The 8,393-nt window shown below is 37.5% G+C and overlaps 1 long non-coding RNA gene across 2 annotated transcripts; it reads right to left on the reverse strand.

Annotated features, from left to right (window-relative positions):
• Nucleotides 1–261: 261 nt before the first annotated feature.
• On the reverse strand, nucleotides 262–8,134 carry LOC137855653 (uncharacterized). Of its 2 annotated transcripts, XR_011095871.1 has the most exons (5): nucleotides 7,990–8,134; nucleotides 7,296–7,419; nucleotides 7,091–7,176; nucleotides 5,596–5,782; nucleotides 262–2,521 (listed from the first exon to the last, which is right to left on the reverse strand). It is a non-coding gene; the product is annotated as an uncharacterized lncRNA (long non-coding RNA). The 2 variants fall into 2 exon arrangements; XR_011095870.1 differs by lacking the exon at nucleotides 262–2,521 and having other exon boundaries at nucleotides 5,296–5,782.
• Between the last annotated feature and the right edge of the window lie 259 nt (nucleotides 8,135–8,393).

The following is an 8,393-nucleotide window of genomic DNA, read 5'->3' on the forward strand; positions in this document are numbered from 1 at the left end:
GGTGGTGGTGGTGGGTTTGTTTTTCTTTGGTTGGTTGGTTTGTTTCTTGTGAGTAAAGCCTAAAGGTGTTGCAGCTAAAAGAGTTGAATCATATGAAGATAATCAAGCACAAGCTTAGAAGAAAGCTGGAATACTGAGGAGCTCAAAGCAGCTAAAATTATTTATTTAATAATAAAATCTATCTTTTTTTTTTTTTTTTTTTTACTATTCACTTAAATGGAGTGATATTTTATGCAGTTAAATCGACTCTTTGTTGAGTGAATGCTTTAATAAAACAGAACCACCTGACTCTTGTGTTTCTTCCCAGGCTTGATGTATGCCATTACTGTCAGTTGAAATGCTAACATCAAGGACTTTAAAGGTGGATGGATGGCCAAGGCAGGGACCTCTCTAAGGATTGGTGACCTTTCCTCCAAGCCTTCTCTTTTCCAATATGACCAAGAGCACAGATAAGAGCATAATTCTGTTCTGTGCAAGAAAATTTTGTGAATCATATCTAAAGCAAGTCTGATACTATTTGAGAGTAGCTATATAGCCAGAATTTATATAACCAGATCCAAGGCTAAAATCCATGGATGGGAAAGTGAACACACACAAAATTCCTCAAAGGTCATCTAAAATGCTACTATGTGAAGTGGATGAGTGATAGAAGCTAGCTGCTCTGATTTTCATGCATTTTTCCAAATATGAATATTTATCCCTAAATGTTCTATTCTAAGCCCATAAGGTCTCTTAGGTCATAAGTCGTGACTTTACTTTTGGCAGGAGGGAGGAGAAAGGAAAAAAGAAATGCATGAAATACATTATAGGAACTATTAAAAATGTGTTTATGAACTCTAACTAATAATTTTTATTCTGAATGTTGGAAGTAAACACTTCTTAAAATGCCACTAAACCTGCCATTGCAGAACCTAATTCTGGTCTGAAGTCCTACCATTGGATTCCTGTTTAACACCATGAAATAACTCTATAATTTACACCAGAGTGAGAGGGCAACTACCCCTTTATTCTTTATCCTTCTCCCTCCCTACAGGGACTGTTTTTTTTCTGATACTTCCATAATAAAGCAAATCAGTATGTCCATTTGCGTATGTATCATGGGTGATCTGTTTATCAAGAAATGAAAGCACATTTCCTTCCAATTTCTGTTTTTCTTGTGATTGATATTAATTAGGTTTTCTGCAAAGCATGGCTTATCTTGAACTGAACCCAAAGCAGATGAATATGTTGCTGTGCAGTAAGATTTTCTTTTCTTGAAATGAAGAATGGGATGAAGATGCTTATCTGAGATCAAACAGGCTTCAGGTAGAGTTTACATCAGCAGCACTTTGAAATTCATTGTTACAGTATAGTTGGTATCAATAAGGAATGAGAATGGTATACCCTGTATTGTGACTGCATTTATTAACTTATTTCCAGCAGCTAAAAAAGAAGAGCTGCTGTATACCCCCGATTGCAGTCTTTTCTTCCTAAGATGAAAGAGGCTGGTATAGTTCATAATGAAAATTATTGAAATCCCTGAGAAGAGCTAAAAAAGCCACCGTCAAAAATAAAAGCTTGCCAATTTCCTCTGAGGTCTAATGTTAGTACACAAAGTTGAACAAAAGTTTGCAGGGCAAGGTCTAGTTGCCCCCTCCAGCTTCTTGCCATGCCTGTATGGCACAGAGGAGTGCCATGTGAGGATGTCCCGACCAGCTGGAGCTGCGGAGGCAGCCCACTTGCACCAGCTCAGGTTCAGAAAGCAATGCAGCCCTGCCCGTGCCACCTACTGTCCAGCTGCTGTGACCTGTTTCTCAAAGTGGAGCACCACACTGAGTCTTGCAGTGCTTGACAGAGCCTGTTTATACCTAATAATATAGTAAAGACTTGCTCTGATCCTTACATTTTAGGAAGTCTCTAGGTGCAAATGCTAAATCTCTCTTTTCCATAGTACTAGCCAATATCCTCTGCTGGTGTATTGTGAACGAGATCCAGTGACTCAATTTAATTCTATCTTTACACCACACTGATGTAGGCTCATTTTTTCCTTCGGCTTCCCTATAATCCCCTGCTTAGCAGCTCTGCAGCTCTCTTCGCCCCTCACTGAGCTCTCTGCGGCTCGCACAGCCCATCCAGCTATCACCCTCTCCTCCCCATGCTACTGTGCAAACCTTGATATTCTCAAATCGCCTCTCTGCCACAGCTTCACCACTAAGGCACTCATTCCATTGGCAAAAGAGTTTACACTACTCTGTTTTGTACGAGTGCAGCTTATCCCAGTAGTGACATGTTTAAATCCCAGGACAGCTAAACCCTTCAATACTGTGGTCATGTATGACATGTAACTAGATAGATGCATTACCCAGCAAGCGTTTCTCCTGCTCCAGGATTCAGAGGGGAAAGCTTTTGCCAGCTTCCAGCATCATTTCTCTTCTCCTTCACATTTTTTTGTTTGTTTCCTTTCTCTTTTTAGCAGTGTCCATTTGTTCTTTGTAGCAGTGTTTTCACCATCATTCCACCAGTTATAGTAGTTACTTGTTCCCTAATAAAAGAGAAAATATGCAAATCAGGTCTGCCACCTGATTTTTACTATAAGAGAACAAAGCTTTTCCTATCCCTTATTTTTCTTTTACTAGAAAAATCCTGAAATAAAGAAACTATATGGTGGTTTGGATTTTTTTTGTCTGTTTGTTGTTTTTGCTTTGTTTTGCCACAGTGTCCCAGAAAGGGCCATCCCACTTTACAGCTTAGAGAAATGATTTAGTCTCCATGCTAAATCAGTCTCCAACTTCTAAGCAGAGACAGCCAATTGTGCCTAATTGTGTGTGGTAGTTCGACGATATGGACTACTGTTCATTGGAGATTGAGCTGCTCATTTCAGTTAGGACCACAAATTGAACTCAAACCAAGGTCCCAAAGAATAAAGCATGGTGTTTTATACATTAAGTCATTCCTCCTTTCTTACTTGGCCCGTGAAATGAATCAGGGAAAGATTATTTTCTGGGTAAATTGGTAGTAAAACCCTGATGCAGACAGTTCCACGATTTGATTGCAGCCTGACTTCCACTTATTGAATATCACATCAAGCAGTGGTTCAAGGGTTTCATATGACAGCTTTAAAATCCACAAAGTTTTTAAAGGTACTTACTACATTGTGATCAGGTCACAGATCTAAATGTCAGTATTGTATGCCTGATTTGCACATTTCAAAACGATTTAGTAATTTTTTCATTTTATCTGCATGCATGAAGTGATTTGGAATACAGAAACAATTTGGAATCATATTTAGTTTGTAACAGTTCAATTAACTTAAGTGCTGAAACATGCTTCTTTCTTAGTAACTAGTTTAATTGGTTACTATTGCAAGAACATGCTTTGAAAGAATGCCTAAAAGGCCAGGGGCAAACTAAAGCCCACTCTGAGGAATCCATGCTCCTGCATAGGCATGTGTGAAAAAAAAAATAGCCAAGAACCTCTGGGTCACAGTATAGTGTATGACTGCCAGTGGAAAAAGGACACGTATACTTAACAAGAAATAGACTGCACAACAACTGCTCTTCTGTGACTAGTATAACCTCTAGTTCCCTTTGACTAAATTTTATTACCATTCAATATGTAAGCATGTGAGAGCACAAGGTTAGAAAACCTTAATGATGCTTTATACACTTAAAGCTTGATCTAAGTGGTAAGAACAAAGATAAGGGAAAAAAACTATAGGAGTGATTTAGAGGATATTGGCATGTGACAATGGTAGAAATGTTTGTCTAATTAATTTCAGGAAGCATCTGCTTTTCTTTTGAAAGTGACTTTTATTTTTCTACAGCCATTTTTTTGTTGATGTTTTATTTATTTTATTTTTCTAAATGCACTTGCACTTCGAGCCTTTTTTTTTTTTCTTAGGCTTAAAAATAAAAAGGATGTGTCTTCAGAGATAGTAAATCATCATGTACAGTAATTCTGTTCTGTCACAGATGAATGAGGAAAAAATTTGCATGGATTTTTGAGCCTCTATATGACTGTAAAGAAGTGTTTGGGAATTTGATGAGATTTTTTCATTTTAGTTAGCTTTCTTTCACAAATGCCCACCATAGCACAGTGCAATGACATAATTAAAGCCAATGCCAGATTCTGCACTGGAGAGGACTTGGGACTGTATTTATATATTCTGAATTCTCTAGGCCACTTTTTTTCTTTTTTTTTCCTGCATTATTGCAGCTGCAGTCTGGTCTAAGCACCAACACTGTGCCTACACTGCTGAATGATGAAGGTACAAGGAAGAAGCCAAGACATTTGTCTCTGAGACACCAGGAAGGAAATTTGAGAAGAGTAGTATTTTCACTGGCTCTCTGCTTATGGAAACTACATTCCTTTGCTTCTTTAGGAAGGAGCAAGCTATTGGGTCTAATGTATTCAGCACAAAGAGGGCTCGTAGACATATTTATGAAATAATGAGCAAATGTTCTTCACCTCAGGTAACAACAAAAGTACCTACTGTTAGGGACTGAAGTGTGGTACAACCAAAGAGCAGGTCTCATTGTATCTAATTTCATCTGTCCAAATTTCAGGTCTCTAAATTAGCCTCTGTGTTCCTTACATAGTTAATGAAGAGAAATTGGCACCTCAAGAGGCAACCAATCGCTCCTAATGACTGTACAAGCTGCATGGGGTAAGGAGGTCGAGAAATGGCATAAGTCCACTGACTGGGGGTGAGCCCAGGTATACAGACTGGACTAAGTAACTAGTGCTTGAGCAGCTAAGGACAGGTAAAATGCAGCCAAATCCCTGGGAGCATATAGCTGTTCATTCCTTCAAATGAGAAAGAAAATATACTTGGAAATATAAGGAAACAAGATTGTTCTCATAACCAGAAGTTTTGTATACCCCACGCTTTCAGATAGTATGTTAACAGATGACAATGATGTAATGTTATAAAGATATAATATATAATAATAAATGACACAGGGTAAACTCATATTTCTGGAAAATAGGCTTGGAAAAACAGGTTTATGTCAAATGTATTCTTAATTCACTACTAAAACCAATAAATTTGATATATGGGAATTATAGTTGCTTAATTCTAGAAAATGAATGAAGTAACTTCATTTTGAACAGGTATTAGCTGTAGCTGTTTTTACAGACTTAACTGAAATTGCAGTAACATAACTTCAAATATTGCTTTAAAGATTATGTCACTTTTCACTCACTAAAGAAAAATGTTTCATTGAAATCATAGCTGATTTTCAGTTTCCTTCCTCCAGCTTTCCAGTTTTACCTTACCAAAAAATAACAGGAAATTATTGTTGTTTTTTTAATGAAAAAAGAAGTTTTCACCGAGAAGAGACAGATTCAAGAAATCAGTTAATGGGCTGCCTTTACACACCTACTTTGAACAGGAGACTGAGAAGCTGGGCTTCTTATGGAGAGACCTTCACATAACTGAAAGCCCAGACATACCCAAATGCACAAACTCAGTGGAAATTCTTATCCATCAGAGGCATCAGTTCAATTCAAAGCTTAAGGCATGAAATGAATCCAGGAGTCTGATGCGGAAGCAGTGCCCTAAATTTGATGAGACTGCAAAATCTTCTGCATGTTCTTTAGGAGAAAGAACCATACTTGCTCAACCAGGGGTCTGCTTTACAAGATGGGTCAAAAGAGACGTATAAGGTGAACAGATCCTAGGACACCAAGGAGGCAGATTGTCATGCAGGAAACAGAAGAACCAAGGAGAAAATGAAGAAGAAATGTCCAGAGGGAACACTGCAGAAATTTTCAACCCATGGTCTGGGAACCCCTCCGATTACTGTCAAAGGACAATTAAGGAAAATAAGTGCACTTGTGTAGGTTTAGCTTTAATGATATAGGTGTCCACAACTCCACTGGAGAGGAGGGACTTAGGGACTGAAAGTTGACTGAAAAAGCTGGTATTAGTCAGCTGCAGTTCCAACAGCCTCTTTTCCCCCATTGCCAAACCCTAGTTTTGATTTTGCTCCTTGGCCTAATATTTGGCCCTTGTTTGCTTATGTAAATGAGAATGTTTAGTACAAATTAGCATTATTGAAAAACAATTGACATCTAAATTAGCATTCTGCCTCTCATTTTACACCAAACCAGCTGGGCTTTTTTAGATAAACCCTGAATCAACTTAGCTGCAGTGTTTATGACTAAATGGCTTCATTTTTTTTTGGCAAAGTCACCCTCTTTCTCCAATTTCATAATGCCAGCAGCAATTCATATCTATCAGACCATCCTCAAGGGTTGACTGGGGTTGTTCCTGTGAAAGCAGGAACAGCTTCTGAATGCAACTCCTTCCAGAATTTGTTCTCCATGGCGAGTTGAGAATATTTTCAGTGAACAAATATATAAATACATACATACACATACGTATTTATGCTGGTATATATATGTGCGTATACATATGTACCCCCTTGTCTATACCATTAGAAAAGAGTACTTTTATTTTTTAATTATTTGTTAATTGCCTCCATTTGTCTATCCACATTTTATCTAAATACTGTTGAAAGTGAGCACAGTCTAATAAGGAGAAGTACAAAGAGAGTGAAAGGAAAACAATATATGACTGCAGAGGGATGCCAACAATTAATCCACCAGAGAGTTTTAATTTCAGATATCCAGCTGAATGGGCTAGCTGGAGGCTCTACTCTGCCCCATTACATGATTACTACAAAGTTAAATGAGAAGACAGGGAAAGCCCTTTGTTACATATGCCCTAGGAAAATAGGTAAAAATATATATATATAAATTATGTCATTTCAAAGTCGTATGATGAAAATGTAACACTGAAGACTTCTGATGAACATTTTATCCTCAAAGAACACTTAATTCACAAAGAACATCTCTCTAGCAAGGTAACCAAAGGCTTGGAGAAAGAATAAGAGCATTTGCAAACACTTTGTAATATCACCAGACAAGAAAATATGAAGACTGTAAAGCATGAACATTTTGGAACAAACTTGTCTTTGGGATCTCAGATAAAGCACTTTCCCAGAGCCTGTTATTCCAGTGATTTCATCAAAAGCTAAAGGAAAGCTAGTGCAATGCTGAAGTGATAAAAACACAACAAAGAGATTGTAAAACCATTGAAGGATACAGCAGGGGTATCTCTGAATCTTTAAATACTTTTTTCCTTAATAACAGGCATTCAGCAGCGCTGGACAACTATTTCCTTTTAGAGATCTGAATAGGAAAAAAATATTAAATGGGAGAGGTAGATAGATCTTAAATAAATAGGATAAAACCACATATTTTATAAACAAAGTAAGTTATAATCAAAAGAAATGATGTTTTCTACTTACCCCTCAAGAATCACAGTAGTAGCACTCAAAAATAGAGCAGGTTTATTTAATGCTGAGGCTGTATGAGAAGTATTACAAAGCATAGACTTTACAATCATTGTTGGTATGGGCGTCATGGGCGCTCCTGCAGAAGCCAAAGTGCTCCCATCATTTTCTGCAAAGCTGTAGTGATTTGAGATATCTGGGAAGGTTGTACTGAGAAACCACCTGGTGCTGTTGTGTCTAACATAAACTATTTTGGTTTAGAGATGCTAGTGATAAGTACTAAAGAAGAGTGCTGCAATAAATAAACAAATAAATGCATTCTTAGATATAGGAGCTGGAACAAATCCTTACAGTGTCATCACTGTGAACTGAATATGTTGAAAGAGACTTTCCTGGTTTATGATCAGGGATAGGAAATGACATACAAAATACTGCAGCCAAATATGAATTTAATCATAGAAAGAAACAGGAATAAAATAAATAATAACAAAATAAAATATAAAATAAATAAAACAAAATCCCTGTTCAATTGCCAGATATTGCCCTTCTCCCCCACCTCCCCCTGAAAAATAATGGAGGAAGGGGTTCATAGGAGTTCATTAGCTAAAAATATTTATTGCCAGTTATCATATCTTGGAGTGGTTGATGCGTCTTCCCAGATTTAAGGAAATGACAATTTCCGTCAAGTTGAAGTGTTCTCTGATTGTACCTGCACACTGCCAGCCTTGGAGTCTGAATCCCCTGGCTTGTTCCCACACCTGCATTTTGGGAAGGAGCCAAGACAGTGTGGAAGTACTTTGGTGCCTGCAGTCTTGGGGACACAGGGTACCTGCAGAGCAATTTCAGTAGATGCTAATTCAGCACAAGTGAAATACAGGTACTGCTGCTTTCCATCTTTTAACTGTTTGTAGGCTAATCAGGTTAAACTCAAAGGGCCTGGGTTTGCCCATTAGCAACAGCCTGTAGAGCACATAGATATAAATGACATAAATAACATTATATTACAAATTTATAAACAAGTGCTTAATAAGTATTTATTTATTTTTAAAACAGCCCTGAATTCACTTACTATGACTGCAGATATACAGAAAACAAGTTTGAGACGAATGATTA

The sequence above is a fragment of the Anas acuta genome, chromosome 4 (assembly GCF_963932015.1).
Source record: "Anas acuta chromosome 4, bAnaAcu1.1, whole genome shotgun sequence".
Taxonomy (NCBI): domain Eukaryota; kingdom Metazoa; phylum Chordata; class Aves; order Anseriformes; family Anatidae; genus Anas; species Anas acuta.